The sequence below is a fragment of the Arachis ipaensis genome, chromosome B4 (genome assembly GCF_059453495.1).
Source record: "Arachis ipaensis isolate K30076 ecotype BB chromosome B4, ASM5945349v1, whole genome shotgun sequence".
Classification (NCBI taxonomy): domain Eukaryota; kingdom Viridiplantae; phylum Streptophyta; class Magnoliopsida; order Fabales; family Fabaceae; genus Arachis; species Arachis ipaensis.
In genome coordinates, this window is record NC_142439.1 from 3,349,539 (window position 1) to 3,371,496 (window position 21,958).

Sequence of the window (21,958 nt, forward strand, 5' to 3'; positions counted from 1 at the left end):
ATAACAAGAGGGACGAATTCGATTCTAGCACTAAACTTAAGGGACCAAAATCGTACTTACCCCTTACTATTATTATTACTATTATTACGTTTATTATTATCATTATTACATGACCATCATTACAATTGCTAGTATTATTATTACTATTATTGATTATAAAATAATATTATTGATTATAAAGCATAGAAAATAAAAGGTGATTTATATTTTACATTAGGTTACATATATATTATTAGGTTATATATAATAATATTATTGATTATAAGGCATAGAAAATAAAAGGTGATTTATATTTTACATTAGGTTACATATATATTATTAGGTTACATTAGGTTTTATATATATATAAAATAGACCCAAGGCGGTTTATACATAATAATAAAGAAAGTCAAGGCGGTCATATATATATTATATATATATATATATATATATATATATATATATATATATATATATAATGCCAAAACATAGGGTTTGGTGTCCAATTTTCTATTTCCTATTTTAACCCTACTAACATAGTTCAAAAATATTTTACAGTTACTTTTTTCTCTAACATATTTCACTACACACTAACAGTTACAAAACTCACGCATAACTTCTATTAAATTCTTTACTCTCACAATTTCTCTTTTTTTATTTTTTTTATTTTTTCTGGCCATGTATGAAATGAAAAAAAGAATAATTAGAAGTCAACAAGTGTTTAACCAGTAATGATAAATAATTTTTTTTATAGATTTTATTATATTCTAAAGTATTCATTTAAATTTATAATCTATAACAATATAACAATATATAATGCCAAAACATGGGATTTGGTGTCCAATTTTTTATTTTCTATTTTAACCCTACTAACATAATTCAAAAATATTTTACACTTACTTATTTCTCTAACATATTTCACTAACAGTTACAAAACTCACGCATAACTTCTATTTAATTCTTTACTCCCACAATTTCTCTTTTTTAATTTTTTTATTTTTTTCTGGCCATATATATAACAATATATAATGCCAAAACATGGGATTTGGTGTCCAATTTTTTATTTTCTATTTTAACCCTACTAACATAATTCAATAATATTTTACACTTACTTATTTCTCTAGCATATTTCACTAACAGTTACAAAACTCACGCATAACTTCTATTTAATTCTTTACTCCCACAATTTCTCTTTTTTATTTTTTTTATTTTTTCTGGCCATATATGAAATAAAAAAAAGAATAATTAGAAGTCAACAAGTGTTTAACCAGTAGTGATAAATAATTTTTTTTATAGATTTTATTATATTCTAAAGTATTCATTTAAATTATGTTTTGTTTAATTTTATGTTAGCCTTTGTTTGTATAGTGTTGTTTTAAGTAATGTACTCTAATGGACTATCCAGCAATTTAGCCTCATTCTAATTATTCTATTAGAATTTTTCTTTAATAATAAAAAATATATCTTTTTTTATTATTTTTTTATAATTTTATCCATTCTACTACTTCTTTTTTGACCTCTTAATACACTTTGTTATATTTCTCTTACTACTATTATTTTTTTACCTTTAATACCATCGATTTCATCACATCCATCATTACAAATTTTATTTAGTTTTACTGCAATTACTATATTCACGTATAACTTTCACCTATATTTTTTTTCTCTTTAATTTACTTACCCAATTAATATTTTTATCGTTCTTTTACCTTTTTGATTTGTCACCATCACCAATGTTTCACATACAAAGATAGTATTCTATCTTTTTCTCTTACTAAGGAAGAACTAATTTTTTTCATCTCATATGTATTTTTTTTATTTTTTTTAAATATGTTTGTACCTATTAATGATGAATTAGAAAAGTCTAATATTTTGTTAAATTCTTTTTTTTTAAATTACTTTATATGTGATAATATTATTTTTTAAATTTTTAAATTATTAATTATACAAAATATTATATTTAAAATTTGAGTACATGAATATTTATTTTTAAATTAAACTAAAATAAATGAATTATATTACAAAAATATAATTTATTTTAACTTCTGTAATATCATTTGTTTAGCATATGGCACTGATTATTTGATTAACATATAAAAGATGTAACATATAAATACTTGGTGATAATTAATTACGGTGGAATGAAGAGAAGGTGAAAGGAGACAAAAAAATGAGAAAGAACAAAGTAATATAATAATGACGACTACACAATGACAAGTATGTGTATAGAGAATAATAATAAGAGAAAGAACAGTGTTTGATATAGTAAGGGGATATAATAAAAATTATAAATTAATAATTTTGAAAAATAATGAAATCAAAGAAAATTTTAAAAATTAAATATAAAATTAAAAAGAAAAATAAAATATTTTTTATCAATTGAAATTATGCATGAAGATAAAGAGTCCTTGAATATAAATTTTTATCTCAACTTCAAATTAAATACTATTAAAAATAAATAATTAAACTTAATAACATTTATAAATAGTTAATTTGTAAATAATATTTTTAAATTTTTATTTTAATTTTGTTATGCATAATAACAACATAATAAATTTGTTTAATATCTTATTTAATTTAAATTTATAAATTTTATACATTCTAAAAGTTAATTTGATCATTTGGGTAAAAATTTTAAATGCTTTATATCTTCCTTTTTTTAGCGAAACTTCAACAACTCATAAAAGTTAACAGAATAGATAGTTATAAATCAAAGTGAAGTTGCTGCGATAATAATACTTGGTAATAATTAATTACGGACAGTCGGGTGAAGAGAAGATGGAAAGAAAAGGAAAAAATGAGAGAGGAGAATAAGGTAATACAATGATAATAATGGTGATGAGACAATGATATGTATGTGTATAGAGAATAATAGCAAGAGAAAGAATAATATTTGATATTGTAAGAGATATAATAAAAATATAAATTAATAATTTTAAAAAAATAATAAAATTAAAGATAATTTAAAAAATTAAATATAAAATTAAAAAAAATATTTTTTAACAATTAAAATTATGCATGAAGATAGAAAGTCTTTGAATATAAATTTTTATCTCGACTTCAAATTAAATACTAATTAAAAATAAATAATTAAACTTAATAACGTTCATAAATATTTAATTTGTAAATAATGTTTCTAAATTTTATTTTGATTTTGTTATACATAATTTTTAATTGAATAATCTTAAAGCGTTTATATATTTATTTTTATGGTTAATAAATCTCACCGTTTTTAAGATTAAAGAAGTTATTGATAAGATATATGATGAATTAGGAAAATTTTTTTTCAGATACACAATTTTTATACTCTCCTATTTTTTTTATTAATTATTCTTATATTTTGATATTTAAAAACGAAAAAATAAGCATGCTCATTTATTCTATTTTTTCATTATTTATAAAAAAAATGAAGACCTCTTCGTATTTAGATTCATATTTTACCTATCACTTAGAAAAAATGAAGACAAATATGAATATCCATGACATTTAAGTAAAAATTATCTTTTATAAATAATTAACATGTATTTTGGTTTATACATACTCTTTTTGAATAAGAATAATGTTATTATCATTATTTTTTGAATTATATTTTGGTTTATAATAATTTTAAAATAAAAACATTAAAATAAAAAATACTTATCTAATAAATTTAAATAGTGAATGATATATTAACACAAAAATAAAATTAATTTCTTAAAAATAATAGAAAAGTGGCTGATAGTGCCTGTTGAGCCGCTAGTATATATAATGGGAAAACCTATTTTTGGTGTCCAATTTTACTTTCTATTTTTATCCTTTTTAATAACTTACTTACAGTTACAGCATTTTACTACTTCATTTCTATCCACGTTCACTTCAATATAACTTCTCCACGTTAATTCCCACTACTGCATCATCAGTTACAGAATTCTACTATTTAATTTCCACTACTGCATCAGTTAATTTCTCTCATATCAATTACTGCGTCAATTGTATTATTCCCATTTTTTTCTCTTAATCTCTCTCACTTCACTGGTTACTCCATATTTTTCCATAATAGAAAAAATTTCCTTCGTTTTTCTTTTATCTTCTCCTGCCTTCTTCTCACTTTGCTTAAATATAATGTAAAATTTATTGTAATTTATTTTTCGTCATTAAATAAAAGTGTAGAACTGTTTTTATATGTTTCTTTGATTAATTATAGTTGACAACATATCAATAGAAGATTCACGTGGAAGTGGTCGACGAACTTGGCAAGACTATGCCAGACAACAAAGACAAAATATGAGTGAAGAACACAGGCAGCATCACCTTAAATTATCAAATTACATTATTTTCAGCTTAATAATGAATTTTTTACATATACAGATACTTATAATAACACCGGAACTGGTTCAAATAATATACTAAACGATCCAAATATGGGTAGGAATCCTATATTTATATTTATTTAATTAATAATAATTTATTTTTTCTTAAATTTTGATTCAATAAATCTTTTATTATTGGCCTAAATAATAATATTATATTATCTTAAATGTACGTTACATCATTATAATCTCAATTATTAAATACTTATCTAATAATTTTTTAATATAATATCATACAAATATAAAATTTAGTTAACTGTATTATTATAAGAAAAATATATATATTTACTGTTTAATAATATATTTGTTATTAAATATTTTGACTCTGTAACAAAAAAACTTAATAAAAGATTCTGATATTTTTTTAAACTTTTTTCTACAATTTAGTTCACCATTTAATTTGAATTATTTTTACAATATCTCTATGTTACTGTACTCTACTAAATATACTCTTAAATTCTCAGCCTACATTATTTTCATGTTAAGAATAAATTTTTTAAATATTTAGATACTCATAATAAAAGCAAAACAGATTCAAGTAATAGACCGAATGGTAATAAATATGGGTAGGACTCCTGTATATTTATTTAATTAATAGTAATTTATTTTTCCATAAATTTTGATTCAATAGATCTTCCATTATTATCCTAAATAATAAATAATATTATTATAAGAATAAATAAAATGTTCTCGCGCCGTATCATTATAAAAAAAAATTATATCTATAACAATATATAATGGCAATACATGGGTTTGGTGTCCAAGATTTCTTTTCAGTATTACTCTTTCTATTAACTTCTCCACTTCTTGGCCACCTTTACATAACTTCTATCCGTTATCTTTCACCTCTCATCCGTCCTCACTTCTCATTTCATCTCTTATTAATATTATTAAATACAAATAGAAATTTTTTTATTTAATTTATTTTTAATCTAATTTATCTTTTTTTTAAAGATATCACAAAAAGAAATAGACTCATGTATAGAATTATTGTCCTTCAATATTTTACTTGAGGTATTCTATCTGAATTAATTATTATAAATTATAAATAATAAGTTTTTCGTTTAGATCTATGTTTTGATTATTACTATTATACTTTTTTTTTTACTCTTAGTAGCTATAACTTATATAAGAAATTACTTTATTATTGGTAAAATTAAAAAATACATTAATCTCATATCAATAATATATTTACTTTTTAAACATTCAGATACTGAAAATAACAGTAAAATTGGTCCAAATCCAAATAATAGATGGAACAATAATAACATTAGTTAACAATATATAATGGCAATACATGAGTTTGGTGTCCAAAATTTCTTTCCAATATTACCCTTTCTATTAACTTCTCCACTACTTGGCCACCTTTACATAACTTTTATCCGTTATCTTTCACCTCTCATCCGTTTCTCACTTCTCATTTCATCTCTTATTAATATTATTAAATGCAGATAGAAATTTTTTTATTTAATTTACTTTTAATCTAATTTATCTTTTTTTTTTTTAAAGATATCACAAACAGAAATAGACACATGTCTAGAATTATTGTCCTTCAATATTTTACTTGAGGTACTCTATCTAAATTAATTATTATAAATTATAAATAATAAGTTTTTCGTTTAGATCTATGTCTTGATTATTACTATTATACTTTTTTTTTTTTTACTCTTAGTAGCTATGATTTTTATAAGAAATTACTTTATTATTGGTAAAATTAAAAAATACATTAATCTCATATCAATAATATATTTACTTTTTAAACATTCAGATACTGAAAATAACAGTAAAATTGATCCAAATCCAAATAATAGATGGAACAATAATAACATTAGTGGGTATAAATTATCATTTTCTAAAAGCTTTAATTCATAATTAGTATACTTTTAATTATTTCTAACATAATATGTTACATATATCTATAATACAGCGTATTATGATTGATAATTGTTCACTTAAAAAATTTACACTATTAATTTTATATTTGAATTTTTTTATTATGGTACTATTTTAATATACTCTAGATTTTTATTATATATTTATAATTTTGATGAAAATTATTCTTAGAAGAAATATTAATTTTATTTCTTAATTTTTTTTAGTCCAGACAATATTAAAGTATTTATATTAAAAGATTTAGATAATTCAAAAAATATTATTTATATGTTAATAATCTGTTTTTTAGATATTCAAGTATTAGAATTAGTCTAAACTAGCGGCTCAACAGGCACTATCGTGCCTGTTTAACCGCTTTTCTATTTTTTTAAAAAAATTAATTTTTTTTGGTAATATATTATTCACCCTTTAAATTTATTAAATAAATATTTTTTATATTATTTTAATATTAACGTGATCTTATTTATATCATATTTTTTTTACCATAAAATTACTATAAAAAAATTTTAAAATGTTAAATTATAAAAGCACACCATAAACAGGTAAGAAAAAACATAGTTCAAAAAATAATGATAATAATATTATCCTGATTTAAAAAGAGTATATATAAACGAAAATAAATGTTAGTTATTTATAAAAGATAATTTTACTTAAATGTCATGAATTTTTATATTTATTTTTATTTTTTATAAGTGGTATGCTAAAATATAGATTTGAATCTGGATAGGCCTTTATTTCTTTATAAATAATGAAAAATTAATTAAAGAAATGAGAATGCTTATTTTTTTATTTTTAAATATCAAACTATAAGAATAATTAATAAATAAAATAGGAGAATATAGTAATTAATGATAACTGTTTCAATTGTTTTGGGTTATCTATAACAATATATCTATCTATAACAATATATAATGGCAAAACCTGTTTTGGTGTCCAACATTTTTTTCCATTTTTATCCTTCTTAATAACTTACTTCAGTATTCGTCAGTTATTCCGTGTTACAAAACCCGCACTCCCTCGTCTTCATTCACGTTCTCTCCTAACTCATAAATCTACATCACTTCTATAATTTTCTCTCATTCTCTCTCACTTCACATTATTATTACTATATAATATAACGGAAAACGTAATATAATTTGTTTTTCGTCATTAAAGTATAAAACTATGTTTATATATTTATTTTGATTAATTAGATTAATTACAGCTGACAGGATTGGAAGATTCACGTGGAAGTGGTCGACCCACTTGGCAGGATTATGAGTTTATGACAGGTGAAGAAGTCAAAATATGAGTGAAAAATAGAGACAGCAACCGAGAGAGTATTAGACGAGAAAAATAAATTGATACATCGTGGTACAACACCATTAGAAGATATCACAAATATGCTCGTTCATCAATACTCTGTTCTAAGTTATACTTCTCATTGATAAATTTATGTTGTTAGTATATCATTTAATATGAATTATTTTTTTACAATATATCTATGTTATTGTACTCTTAGTACCATTTATGTATAATTTATCTCTTGAATGTACTCTTAAATTATCAAATTATGCTTATTTTTCATGCTAATAGTAAATTTTTTAAATATTCAGATATTCATAATAACACTGGAGTTGGTTCAAATAACAGACTGAATGGTCCAAATATAGGTAGGAATCCTGTATATTTATTTAATTAATAATAATCTATTTTTCTTAGGTTTTGATTCGATAAACTTTCCATAATTATCCTAAATAATATTATTATAGATATTATTATAATATCTTAATGTACTTTAAATTAAATATTTATAACAATATATAAAGGGAATATCAGAGTTTGTTATCCAATTTCTACTTTTCTATCTTAATCCTATTAATAAACAGTGTTTAATATAATTGTTCTCCTCAAATTTGGTCCAAAATATAATTATTAGTTAATTTTTTTATTTTTTGTACAGTTACTTTTTTATTCTATACATAACTTCTATCCATGTTGTCTTTCTCTTTATTCTATGGAGTACATGTAGTACTCTCTCCCTATTTTTATTTCACTTAATTAAAAAAATAATGATAAATATGTGTATAAAAAATGGTAAAAAATAATGAAAATAAAAATTAAAATTTTTAAAAAATAATAGAACAAAAGATGATTTAAGATATTGAATATAAAATTAAAAGAAAATTTTTTTAACAATTAAAATTATGCGAGAAAAAGAGTTCTTTAAATTTAAATTTTTATATCTACTTCAAATTAAATAAGATTAAAAAAATAAATTTATAAATATTTATAAATATTTATCTTGATTGTTACATATAATAACAACGTAACAATTTTAGTATTATACTTAAATTAATTTAAATTTTATTATTCTATACATTTAAAAAATTAAATAGAAAGAATAGTGTAAAATATGATGAGATAATATAATCAAAATAAAAATTAATAATCTTAAAAAATAATAAAATTAAAGATAATTAAAAAAGTTTAAGATAAGATTGAAGAAATATATATATTTTTTATCTATTAGAATTATGGATGGAGATAAAGAATGTTTTGAATATAAATTTTTAAATTTACTTTTAATTAAATAGGATTGAGAAAATAATTAAATTTAATAATATTTATAAATAACTAATATTTAAATAATATCAGTAAATTTTTATATTAATTTCTTAAAATTTAATGATTTTAATATTATACCTAAATTAATTTAAATTTAATTATTTTATATATTAAAAAATTAAATAATTTATATATTTTTTAATTTTTTTATTTAATTATTCTATACAAAATTTTTGAATGTTTGATATCTTAAATTTTTTCTTAAAATGATAAAGTATGATTTAATAAACAAATATGAAAAATAAATATTCATATAACAATTATATATCTATATATCTAAATCAAATAAGAAAATAATTCTCTTAGCATATCTTTAACAACTCAAAAGTTAATACAATGAATAGTTATGGATTAAAGTGATGAAACAAAAATGAGAGTTGCTATAATAGTATAGTGGTAATTGATTATGATTGGGATTAATAGAAGAAGAAAACAAGGAAATTGAATAAAACAAGACAACATAATAGTGACGATGAGACAATAATAGTTATTATACATGTAAAAGAATGATAAGAAAAATGGATATAATCAAAATAAAAATTAATAATTTTAAAATAATAATAAAATTAAAAATAATTAAAATATTCAATATAAAATTAAAGAAATATTTTTTTAACTATTAGAATTATGCATAAAGATAAAGAGTGTTCTGAATATAAATTTTTAAATTTATTTTAAATTAAATAACATTGAGAAAATAAATAAATTTAATATATGAATAACTAATTTGTAAGCAATGTTAGTAAATTTTTATCTTAATTTTATTATACATAATAATATATTTTTTTTACTTTTTTCAATTTAAATTTAATTATTTTATATTTTTTATATATATTAAATAATTTAAAATATTTTATTTTTTATAATTTATTTTTTAATTATTGATATTAAATTTATAATTTTAAAAATAAAAATATAAAAATATTTTTTAACTCAATAAAAAAACAACTGAAAAAAATAAATTAAAAATATTATAAATTAATAGACGACATTTAAAGCTTTTAAAGAAATACAATAGAAGTATTATCATTCTGAAAATACTCTGTGTATTTAAGCATAATTGATAATAAAAATCTACTCTATCGAATATTTCACCTTATATATTATCTAGAACTTTAAACTATGATAATTTTATAATATCTCTTTATTGTATACTTTTATAATTTAACATTTTAAAAGTTTTTTTATAGTAATTTTAATTTCTACAAAATATAATATAAATAAGATTACGTTAATATTAAAATAAAAAAATACTTATTAATAAATTTTAAAAATAAATAATATATTAACAAAAAAATTAATTTCTTAAAAACAATAGAAAAGCGGCTTAACAGGTACGTTAGTGCCTGTTGAGCCGCTAGTATATATATATGTAGTAAGAGAGAGGGAAGAGCATAACGAAGAGAGAAAGAAAGAAAACGTAAACTCTTCCGAACTTTCGGCTTCGATTTCTTGAATCCGTAACTCCAATAAAAAATCTAATTCAGTAAGAGTATTCGTAACCTCCTCTTCTACACGTTGGCACCATTTTTGATTAGTGGAAGTTGACAGTGATATAGCTCATCTTTTCTTTGGGTTTGGCCAATGGGAATTTTAGGAGGCATAGACGATTCTGGATATTTTCTTCTTCGATAGCTCAGTCAGAAAGTTTCTCCGGAGCTTCGAATATTTTGATTCCGTACGATGGTATGGTTTTGGTTTCTCGTAGTTAATGTTTAATGTCACGTGAAAACTTAGGCTAGAAGACTTTAAGATAGGAATGAACTGAACGTATAATTGAAGGATTGTGTATATAGAATAAATTATGTGGTTTAGCTATTGTTAATAATTTGCTATTGAAGTTGGTCGGTTTGGAAAAAGATTTAATATTGGTATTTGTTTGGTTTTGAAATAATTTGTTACTGGAAGTGAATTGAATGATTGAGAGGTGTTTGGTTTGGTAGTTGGGACCCTTGAAGGGTGGCAGAAATTTGAGTTTTAAAGGAGGTACTGCCAAAGTTTCTATAAGAGCTGAAGTTTTCGATTTAAAGTGATATTTTAAAAGAAAGAGATTATCATATAGCTTGTGTATTTGAGACTATTTGTTGACCCTCTGTTGCAAGATGTGACCGGACACTTTAACTCTTCGGATTCCCCCATGGGCATGCATATATATATATATGAACATTGAATATTATATTTGAGTTTGGAGTTTGACTCCATGGAATATTATTGAGCTTAGAGTTTGACTCCATGGAATATTATTGAGCTTGGAGTTTGGCTCCATGGAATACTATATTATTGAGCTTGGAGTGTGACTCCATGGAATATTATATTTGAGCTTGGAGACTGACTCCATGGAATATTATTGAGCTTGGGGATGCGCGCACAGAGGGACTGTCCAATGGTTAACTACCAGGGCTTGTCGAGTTGGCTGTATAACCGACAGATGAGACTCATCAGCCATAGGACATGCATGCATCATATGCATTTGTTTGCTTTGTTTGAGTGTGTGTCGTTTTAGTTTGCTTAACTGCTAAATTCTGCTTATCTGCTACTTGTTCTATTTGCTGTAAATGTTTCTCTATCTGTGTTTTCCTTGCTTGAATTAGATGTGTATATTTTCTGAGAAACCTCTCTTGGCGGAGGTGTGAAGAGGGTTGTCCTACGGGAGATTCAGAGGATTAGAAGCGACAGAAAGTAGAATGTTAAGTTAAAGTTAGATTCAGAACTAGAATACCTCAGATAACTTACCTAACTTTTGGTTTAGTTTATTTTCCTTAAGAATGATTCTGAGTGTCGGAATTCTAGGAATGCCTCTGGCTCTCCCGAGACCTTTTACATTAACTATGCAGGCACCTTTACCATACTGAGAACCTCCGGTTCTCATCCCATACTATGTTGTTGTTTTTCAGATGCAGGTCGAGAGACACCTCGTTGAGCGTCTGAGTATCCTCCTTACAAGCGAAGAACTACCTTTTTGACTGTCAGTCTGTCATATTTTGATTTTGGGCTATGTATACATGTTTATAGAATCTCCACATGTATATTTTGTGTTTTGTCCCTCCTAGAGGTCGACTTGGAGATACAGGGGTTTACTTTGTGGTTTGACTTTTATTTTGGGTTGTATATATATATAATCATATACTCTGGCCGGCCTTAGCTTCGCAGGTTGAAAACATATATATATATATATGTTTTCAGCTTCCTTTGATTTTTTTCCTGTCCGTTTTACAAATATCCATGCGAGTGTGACACGATTTTCTGTTTATCGTTCTTGTTTAACTAATTCTTCAAGGCTCCTGGATATAATTTTTTTCAACTATATTTATATGTCTTTTCTTTTAGAGGTCGTAATACCTTGCCACCTCTGCTTTACGACTTAAGCGTAAGGCTCTGTGTGGTAGGGTGCTACACATGTAACATTGTTCTATTTAGATAATTTATATAATATTGGTATTGGTTTGGTTTATATATGTGTTTTATCCAAATTTTTATTTAATTTTTGAAAAATATACATGAGAATTAGATTAGATTAAGTGATTAACTTTGTTGTCCAATCCTTAAATATCACATATCACAAAAATATAAAAGTGATTATTTTTATCTTATACTACAGATCAGTAAAAGTCAACAGAAAGTTTAACTTTGTTAATATTTAAATATATCTTTAATTAGAGAAAAAATTAAACATTAAATTTTTAAAAAATTAAGTTAAATTATGTGTGTTTAAAGACTACTTTAAATATTAATCTCTAAAAAATTAAGAGATCACATATATAATATGTAGATATTTTTGAAAGGATATATACTATTTATATAAAATGGAGTTAAAGGTGTAAAGTATAATTTTTTTTTCTTTAAATATAATTTTTATTCATTGCTCTTCTTGTTAAACAAAACGGTTTTTTCAATTTATTTTTAATGTCTTTTATAATTATATAATGTATTTAAAATATTTTTTGTTTTAATAAATAATAATATGTACTATTTTAAAATTCATATATATATATATATATATATATATATATATATATATATATATTAAAAATAAAACTGGACAGACATAGTATTAATATGTATTTAAATTTTTTTTATTTTTTATTAAGTCACAGTTAGCCACAAAAAATAAAAAATATGAATATCGATAAGTAATGTAGTATCCAAAATATATCCGACATATAAATACGACATCTTAACAAAGTATCCATATTTCATACTTATAAACTTAAATGAAAAATATAACATATCATTAACATCAGTTTTTATTTTTTTTTTTTGGTGACACATCAGTTTTTATTTAACATATCATGTCATAGCATTTCTTATTTCGTATTAAAAAAATACAAAAACAAATGATGAATAAAATTCAAGAGTTAATAAATTAAAATTAAAAATTTCAGTAATTCTAATAACAAAACTTCATTCATTAAAACATGATTATCAATTATTGTAAAATGTATGCAGTGCATCTGATTTTATTTTCACTATTTATATTTTCATAAGTGAGAGGAGAAGAGCTCACCATAAAAATTATTTTTTTTGAATTTTATTTTTTCTTTTAATCCCGTGACTCAAATTTAGATCCAGTGATTCAATGCTTGAATAATATCATGTCATGGTCACAAACAGATCCAATAATGTCAGAAATGAATTTCTAGTCCAAACAAAGTGAAAAAAAGTCCAATTCAATTAATATATATACTTTTAGTACTATGAGGATGTGATGTTGAATTTGACAATATAAAAATTGCTAATAAATAATTTAAAAATTGTCTTATAATTTTAAAATTGACAATAATACATGACAATTATATTAAATTTATTTATATTAAAAAATAAAAATTATTTTTAAAAAATTATTATTGAATTAGTCATTGTGAAAATAGTTAACAGGTAATAAATATGATATTGTTGAGCTAAATTATGAAGAGACATTTAACTTTTAGTACATGAAAATAACAAGCAATTAGCTAATAACTATGTTATGCTAACACGATATGCACAAGGTAAGACCAAAAGAGCCACCGTTTCTACTCAAAAATGATGGAGTATCGCATAGTTGGACTATCAACAATTCATTTGAGAGGAATTGGAATCATTTTGGTACTTACAATGAGGTCCAAAGATTGGTCTTTAGTCGATAGTGTAGAGAAAAAATGTGTAATTACTAATTAGCTACTATTTTTTTGGTACATGTTATTTGGGCTTTGTTATTTGGTTTGGTCCGAATATTTTGTGATCCATAAGATATGATAACAATGTTATATACCAACAAAAACTAATATGGACCTAAAGAAGCAGAAGAAGAAGAAAAAGAATAACAATCATAACAATAAATTACCGAAAAAAAAAAACAATCATAACAATAATAACCATCCTTGTGAAGGAGACACCTCCAACGGGTCTCCAATTTTTGTCAAAATTTTTTAAAACTAATTCAAAATGACCTCCCAATTACTCCTCTTCTCATCCACCCATATTTTTACTCAATTATATACCCAATGAAAAATATATCCAAATTATATATCCTATGAAAAATTAGTAGTGCGCATAGGCCGAATGAAATCGGATTCGTCTTGATCCGACTCGACTCTAAATAATGACTAGATTTATTTTTTAAATTCTTATCCAATTCTAGACCCGGTGAAATCACACTACCAAATCTGAATCAAGTGAAGTTTGAATCTTAATAAATTTTATGTCAAAAATTATAATGCACTTATTTATAAAAAAAAAACATACTTGTATATCGAGAAATTGATATCCACATTTGAACTTGAATTTTTCCATAAATTCTAATTTTATTCTTCTTTGATCTATTTCCTAATTCAACAAATATGATTAAAAACAGAATAATAAGCTTATAATTAATATAACATAATATTAGAATTAATTTAAAGTTTTCCTACGATGCACATGGGTCGGATGAAACTGAATTCGCTTTGATCCGGATCCGACCCTAAATAATAACTTATTCTATTTTTTAAATTCTTACCCGATCCGAAACCGGGTAAAATCACACCAAATCTAAAATATTTGGATCCAAATTTTCATTCAACTTCTACATATTTCAAAAATAGACAAGATATAAATATCGCTCGCACAACAATTTTTTAGGTTTGAATTTCTTATTTCATTGCATGTGTTTTTCGAAAAATAAAATATTTAAATTAAAAAAAAATCACTAAAGTTATTTAAAATATTCCCATTAAAAGTTTTTTAACATGAGTAAGTTTGTTGTTATCAAATTAAAATATATCATTCATTTGACTTATATCTATTTACATTTTAAATTAAAAAATTTTATATTTACAATAATTTGATTCCTTTTAGATTATTTCAAAAAATAATTACATTCACTCTAAACTTTAAATCTAAATCACTAAACCATAAATTTTAAACTATAAATCGTAAATCGTAAATTCTTACGCACAAACCTTAACTCTAAACACTAAACCTTTTTATAATCACCAACCTTCTACCCTAAATCCTAAACCATACACCTTAAACACTAAACCCTCACCATAAATTATAAAACCTAACTAATAAATCATAAACCCTCAAATTTAAACCCTAATCAATAACCCTAACACAACTAATTACTAAACCCCCTACAACTAATATTCACCGCCTAAATCGTATATCATAAATCGTAAATCCTAAAACCTAAAGCCTAAAATCTAAAACGTAAATCCTAGTGTATCGATTTTTTCCCCTAAACTACAAAAAACTACTCATTTATTTAATTAAAAACTTTTACGTTATTATACTTTCATTCTTGCATTTTAAATAAATCTAAAACATTCACAAATCCCTTTTTATAACTTTCCAGCTTATTCATTTCCAACATTGAAGGCACTACATCATTCTAAAATACAATACTACAATTTTATTATTTTAGAGCCCACTTAAACAAGTATCAGGAGTTCGAATCCCACTTTGTGTATGTAGCAATCTATTGGCCAGTAACAAACCCTTAAATATAGATCAGTACTGCGACGTATTAGTTTTTGACCTATTGAAGTGGAAAATACCGTGAGAAATCATCAAAAGATTAACATTGTCATATTATATTCGGTACTAATAAATATAACTTACATTACTTTTATACTAAAATATCTATTTGGGTGTAAACCAAAACACTAAATACATTGTTTTTTTTTTAATATCACACAATACTTTTTTTTTTTGGTAAACCACTAAACATATTTATTCTGTTTTTTTCTCAATTCTAATTTTTTGCCGAGAGTCAAATCTTGTTGATTAACAAAATTTTAGAACAACTCATTCCAGCCTTCAAAAACAAATAATTCAGCATTTTCTTTCACTTTGAATAACTCAACAAATAGCCTACCGTTACAAAAAATGGTTACTCCATCATTTTTGAAACGGCCAACTTTTTACTTATCATCATTAACGCATAATTACCCTCCTCTACTTAACATCTATTTTTTGTTATTTCTGCCAAGTATTTTTAAGAAATATAATTGGTGTTGTTAAGCATGAATTAGGATCTTTATGAGTAGTTTCATAATCTATTTCGCATGAATAAGTAGTTGTTGAAGTTTTCTTTGTCAGTAGAGAGTGGTCAGGGTAGAGTCTTGAGTTTAAAGAAGCATTTTAGCAAGTTATGAGTCAAAATATATGTTGCTTATTTCAGGTGTATTGAGTATGTAATATATAATTGGCAAATGCAAGTGTATCAATCTTGGAATGTGATGAGATGATCGTTAATTATTTTTCAACGGACATATAACATACCTGATTGGATGGAAATGAGTTTTCAAGTGATATAATGCTTTTTTTTTTAAGCTCACCCAAACAAATCCTATCTCAATAGCTGAAAAATATACCATCTTCAAAACTCATATATTGCTACAAACCTTAGATACCTTCCTTCTTCTTTTTGTTGTTTGAAATTTTGTTTTACAATATTTTAAAGGAAGAATAAATATTATTCAAATGAATAACTTAAATTAGAATCACCACTAATAAGTACTTTTGAATGTAGTCCTCATGCATTGACATTCTATAACTATCCTCAGTGTTAAAAGCTTATATTAATTCTCTTTTATTTATAACTAAGATTCAAGGTACCACAATTTCATTTTCAACACTTGAAACTACCGTCTTATACAATAACATGAATAATTGCTGCGAAACTTCATTTGTTGTTTGAGATGTGAGAGAGAACAAATTATAAAAGTTTAATTTATTTTATTTTTTATTAAAAAATTTTAAAACGAAAAATATAATTATAAAAAATTAATAAGAATAATAAAATAAATAAAAAATAGGTTGTATCTCTTGTTATTATTTCTATGTCTTTCGTGTCATAATGAATACACAATATCTTTGTCTATGTTTCATCTGCCAAACACAATTTTGTGTCTCTATATCCCTATTTTAATGTCGTGTCTTGTAGAGGTCTTCTGATCAGTGCCGTACTCAGACCCTTAGACTATGAATCCCTCTACAATTTCCTAATCATCCATGATATTTTTCCTGTTCATACTGGCTGATGAAGCTGAGTTTTGTTCTATTGCTCCACCTATTCTATTTGTGTATACTTGTTTATGTTCTCAAGGACCACACTTGGTTTTTGCCATTTGTCCTCATCTTTACAACATTATCCAGCCTCCAAGTTCTATTTGTTTTCCTTTTTTAATGTTATTTAAAGCCTTTGTTGGCAACCTTAAATCACATAACTTCATAAAATTTTAAAATAAATTCTATGTACTTATCTTCACCGTTTATGTTTGTCACCAATGACCCATAATATGGTATCTATTTCAACTATAGACACATTCAGTCCCTGTTAATATAAATATATCTCTAAATCTAACTACAACTTCCATTCAATCCCTAATTTTTCTGTATTTTTTTCTATTTATTTGCTTCATATGTTTGTTTTATTTCTTTGTTGAACTTTATTTTAGCTAACCAAAGCATAACTAACATGAAAGTTATGTGTTTTTTTAAAAAAAAAATTCTAATTTGATTTGTAGCAAAATGTTTCAATTTTATGGAATGTCTCTACATGGGAAGCTACATTCAATAGTACTTAGTTAAGATGATCCTAATGTAAGTTATGCATGGGCATGACAATTTTAGAATGAGCATGCATGGGATGCCAGCATTAATAGTAGTTAGTAGTAGTGATTCTATTGTAGATTAAACAGGGCAATAATCATTTTTAAGTTTTTAGAACAATACAAAACTAAAGAGTTGAATAACAATACGATGGCAGCTTAACTATTACGAATGCATATGTGTGGCTTGTGATTAGACATATGCCCGAAAACGGGTTTAGAGGAAGAACGACTTAGCCATAGCAGCTAACAGTTTTTGGGTGATCTGGAGAGAAAGAAATTTAAAGGTCTTCGAAGGCAAAAAAAAAACTCCCCTGATATAATGCTCTCTCAGCCATTGGAACTCCATTCTCAAACACAAGCCGACAAATTTTTATGAATGTTCACTTTCTTTCTCGTTCTTCTTTCCGTTCACTTTTTTTCTTTAAGTTTTTTCAATTAATGCTATAACTCTATAAGGGGACAGTGAAAAATTCCTTTCTCTATTTTTGTTGTCCAAATATGAATCGAATTCAACATTATATTTATTTCTGAAGTTGAAATGAATAAATGTCTAACTAAAAAAAAATCTAAAGTAATTTCTTTTGTATTTGATCTTACATTGTATTATATTTTTTTTGGTGAACAACCAAAAGAAAAAAATAAAAGAGCAGAAAAGAAAAAGAAAAGAAATCAGGTTCTTAATAGTAAGAGAGGACAAACCACTTCTGGTGGCTGATGCCAAAGGTGAACTTGTCGAACCACTTGTAAATTGTTACTGTAAACATGGCCCCAAACATTGCGTATAATTATCATCAGTGTTGCAACCAAGATACCCTCAATAATGGCTGCTACTACCACTACATGCACTGGTAAACGTGCAGACCAAGGATTACCAGCTCCAAGTTCGTTAGATACACGAGTACTGTAACACAAACAAACAATTATGCAATTACAATTGTTACTTTGATCTCAACATTTGTTGTCACAGAATTCTAAATATTCATAAGCACGTAGCAGTAATTAAGTTACCTTATAGCTCCACTTAATCCAAACGGGATCATCCAAATAGTTAATGATGTATTCACAATGTAATTTCCAACATTAATTAATATAGGTGCAAATAATAATATCCACAATAACATGTAAAGTGCTGGTAGCTAAGAATTGTGAGAACTACATCAAATGTGGAACTAACCAAATAGAAAATATTGATGTTTGCAACTTTGGATTTGGAAGACGACCAGATAGGAGTACCATCAATTCAAACGACCACAGTTCCAAGCTGCTCAGCACAATGGGAACCAAACAAAAACTCATTAGTAGAGGATCTCGAACAGTATAACGGTGAGAAAAGCAACAGTTAGTAGAAACTTACCAAACCATAAAAGCAGAAGGAATAGCAAGTTTCAAAAAAGAAGGAATGTCATGGAATGCCTCCACTGAAAACCCGTCCAAGTTTGTGAACATTTTGGAGAAAACTTAATATATAACGCAAGTATCAACACATTCACCCAATACAATATACAATTTGATATGGCAGCTCCTCTACTCCCTAAGTCATATTTTAACACTAACGCCCAACACAAAGCAGCATGCAGTGCAGTAGCTACTCCAAAGCTGAGCATCATTGAAACTCCAATGTTCTGTGTCTGTAGAAATCTAGTCTGACACTGAAGAACACTAGAGACAAAAAGGTATGGAATGATTAACTGAGCATATATTCCTACTTTTGTGGAGATTTCGTGATCTTGGCTAAATAAAATCAATATGGATTTTGTGTTTGCCCAAATAATAGAGATGGTACACATAAGATGATAAGAACAAGTATGGCTTTCTGAACGTGTACGCCTAACATGCCATGCTGTCCTGGTCCATATGATTGGCCACAAATGGTATCCAAGGCACTTGCCATTCCCATCTGTCATCATATGAAACCAACAAGGCGTTGAACACAAGGTTAGTCGATTCAATAGAAACAGTTGGCAATGAATTAGTAATCGCTTCTAGTTTCCATACCATGGAGGGGAGTAATCGGGTTTGGTGTTGAAATATTTTCATAACTAACACCGAATAAAATATTGGGGTGGTCCAGTTCGGATTATATTTATTTGATATTTTTTAATAAATTCAAATTATAAAAGAAAAGAAGAGAAGAAAAATTCGATTAGTGAAACCGTAAAAAGAGTGTTAAGAGATATAAAAGGAACTGATCACTAAACCAATGCCAGTGACAGAAGAAAAGGAGGTGGCCATGGAAACGCTGGAGAGAGCCAACTCGCTGACATGACCCACAAACATTACGGAAATAAGCTCAATGACGAAATTAAGAAGGTTCACCATAATTAAAGGTCCTGCCAGTCTTATTTTTAATATATATATATATATGGAATGAATTTTAAAATAGTACATATTATTATTTATTAAAATAAAAAATATTTTAAATACATTATATAATTATAAAAGGCATTAAAAATAATTTGAAAAAACCGTTTTGTTTAACAAGAAGAGCAATGAATAAAATTATATTTAAAGAAAAAAATTATACTTTACACCTTTAACTCAGTTTTATATGAATCGTATATATCCTTTGAAAAATATGTACATATATATATGTGATCTCTTAATATTTTTAGAGATTAATATTTAAAGTGGTCTTTAAACACACATAATTTAACTTAATTTTTTAAAGATTTAATGTTTAATTTTTCTCTAATTAAAGATATATTTAAATATTAACAAAGTTAAACTTTCTGTTGACTTTTACTCACCTGTAGTATAAGATAAAAATCATCACTTTTATATTTTTGTGATATGTGATATTTAAGGATTGGACAACAAAGTTAATCACTTAATCTAACCTAATTCTCATGTATATTTTTCAAAAATTAAATAAAAATTTGGATAAAACATAACCCGACCACCACCGCCATAACTCGACCACCACCGCTGGCGTTGCTCCACCGCGACGACTCCCTTGAAGGTTAGAGCCATCAGGTACAATGACATCCTCTGCCTTAGTGAGTACATAAACTTTATAACCTCCTTCTACAACTTAGATTAGGAATAGGAAGAAGAAACGAACGGAAAAAAGGGAAGAAAAAAGAGGAGAAAGTGCTGTCAACCACTCACATGCGCATCGTTTTTTTTAGTGCTTCTTTTCCCAAACCCAAATTAAATTAATGAACATTTTATTTTTTTCATTGTTCATTTGTATTTGGTCAGCCCCAACTCAGCTTTAACTTAATTAATAATAATTGAAATTCTACCAAACAAATTAATTGAATCTTAATATCATGGCTTTGGTTTCATTTCATATTATCACAAAAAAAAATCAAGGAACAAGATTAGTAACTAATTGTTGGAGTAAATCAGAGAAATGACATCAGGGAAAATGAAGAAAATTGATAATTTTTTTTGGTATTAGGGCAATTGATCATTATTTCATTATCATTGTCATTGACAAACACATACACTTATAGAGATAGGAGTGTGGGCAAACAAATAAAAGAAGGCCTTTGTTTCTTTAATCTTTAGGGCTTTAAGAAACTTTGGTCACACCCTTACAAGGAGATTCTTTCAATAATACTTAAAAAAAACTAAACAAAACTTTCCAGTAGAGGGAAGAAGAGAAAAAAAAAAGAAAGAAAGAAGGCTTCAACCTTAAATCAGCCAACAACTCGCTTCGGGAGGATCAAAGCACGCCAGATCGAGTCTTCAAACTGTTTTGGAAGTGGAGCGGTTCAGAGCGAATTCGCTCCTTCCTTTGGTTAGTCGTCAATGATGCTATTTTAACAAATGTCAATCAGTAGAAGAAGACATTTATCTGCCTCTACTAGCTGCCCACGCTGCAACTACCTCATAGAGGACGTCCTTCCTGTGTTACGTGATTGTCCTTATGCCAAATTAGTATTGTTACGGACCAGAGTCCAACCCCACCGACGGGTCGGTTTTCAACACCCGATCGGGAGCACGCCCGGCTTACACTCCATACGACCCAGGTCACCAGTCGGGTCGGTATCCTTGGGGCCGCCCCCGAGTCCCCGATCCAAAGTCTGGAACGACCTGTTCCTCTCA

General features: G+C 25.5%; 1 pseudogene; it reads right to left on the reverse strand.

Moving 5' to 3' along the window:
• The window catches only part of LOC148566491 (protein DETOXIFICATION 16-like), a 39,866-nt pseudogene extending 19,052 nt beyond the window's left edge, over window positions 1-20,814 (reverse strand).
• Between the last annotated feature and the right edge of the window lie 1,144 nt (window positions 20,815-21,958).